Source organism: Mandrillus leucophaeus, unplaced genomic scaffold (genome assembly GCF_000951045.1).
Source record: "Mandrillus leucophaeus isolate KB7577 unplaced genomic scaffold, Mleu.le_1.0 Scaffold196, whole genome shotgun sequence".
Taxonomy (NCBI): domain Eukaryota; kingdom Metazoa; phylum Chordata; class Mammalia; order Primates; family Cercopithecidae; genus Mandrillus; species Mandrillus leucophaeus.
In genome coordinates this window covers 3,439,991-3,441,599 of record NW_012101987.1, presented here as the reverse complement: position 1 = coordinate 3,441,599, position 1,609 = coordinate 3,439,991, and positions in this window count along the sequence as shown.

Below are 1,609 nucleotides of genomic sequence, written 5' to 3'. Positions count from 1 at the left end.
GGGATTTCACCATGTTGGTCAGGCTGGTCTCGAACACCTGACCTCATGATTTGCCCACTTTGGCCTCCCAAAGTGCTGAGATTACATGCATGAGCCACTGTGCCTGGCGAGTTTAATTTTTTTTTCACACTGTCTACATAACTAATTATGCATTCAAGAAATATTCATATTGTTTAGTTTATTACAGTGTAGTAAAATCATTTATAATTAGAATTGTTTATGAATTCATTGTGTTTAAGGTTTTTCAAATGTGAAAACAATTAGGTATGATTTGAAGTAAGTTCAGTTCTAGGACATTACCCACTGGTCTTCATGGTATTTCTGTAATGAGTAGTGTAAACCCGGGTCACCAGAATGGTGCAGACATGCTGATTGAATTAGAATGAGTTCAGCCTTGTTGGTAGACTATTGGTGTCCCAGAAGCTGATCATTTACTACAGCTTACTAAATGTTGTTCCATAATGACAGTGGGCACTTTTACCCGGGTTACCTTTTTCATTAATGTGGGCCTGTTGTGGTCTCCTGTTTTTCTTAAGCTATCCCAGGTGACAAGTGATTATTTCTTGCATGAATGAGATTCCCTTTTCTTCCCTCTGCCATACTCTCCCTACTGGAAGCAACATGCGGAAGGTAGAAATGATGACAATATACAAACATGTTTCCTTCATGTGGCCACCATGAGCAGCTTACAACATGGCCCACAAGTTTAGCACAATCAGGATAATCTCCATTTTGGTAAACACATTTACCATTTTGGTAAACACAAAGTCAACACATGAGTAACCTAATTTCATGAGTGATTTCCCACCACAGTCACACATGTTTCTACACTCAAGAGGAAAGTATTACACAGTAGGTGTGCAACAGACTGGGAATCCAGGGTATTATCTTAGAATGTTGCCTACCCACCTGAATAAACTTTAAAAAGTCTTTCTACTGTTTTGTTATCTACATAAACAAAAATGTCATCTGCAAATAATAATGAACTACTTTCCAGTTTTATTCATTACAAATATTTACTAACCTCTTTTTTCTGGCTTAAATTATTTTTCCTTTATGTGCCATTTTATACATTCACACACAAATAGAACAATGAAAATATATCCAATTATTCAATTTTGGTTTAATTTTTATTAAAATAAGCGTTAAAAATAATTTTTTGTGTGTGTTTGAAGAGGGCTTTTATTGTTGTACTCAAGAGTGTTATCTGTGGAGACAAAGTTGCCTGTGTTTTATTCTGGGGAGAATCCAAGCCATAAGCCATAACATTTTACATTAATAAATTCAATACAAAGCAGAAAGTATAAATTTGCTTTCAGCATATTCAAGGTGTTTAGTTTTCCATTAGTCACCTAATTAAATTTTTTTTCCAATAATTATGCTTTTCTTCTGAAAATATGTACGAATGCATACTCACCAAACACACTTCATGATTTCTTACACCTAAGGTTTATCTTCAGAGGAGTATGTGTATATTTCACTCTATGAAAATTAAAACTAAAAGTCTCTATGTTTGCAAGCAAAGAGACCACATGTTCAAAGAAAACTATATAACAAATATTTATTAATAATTTTTCAGGACTCAGAAATGTAAAAATTATATATATAT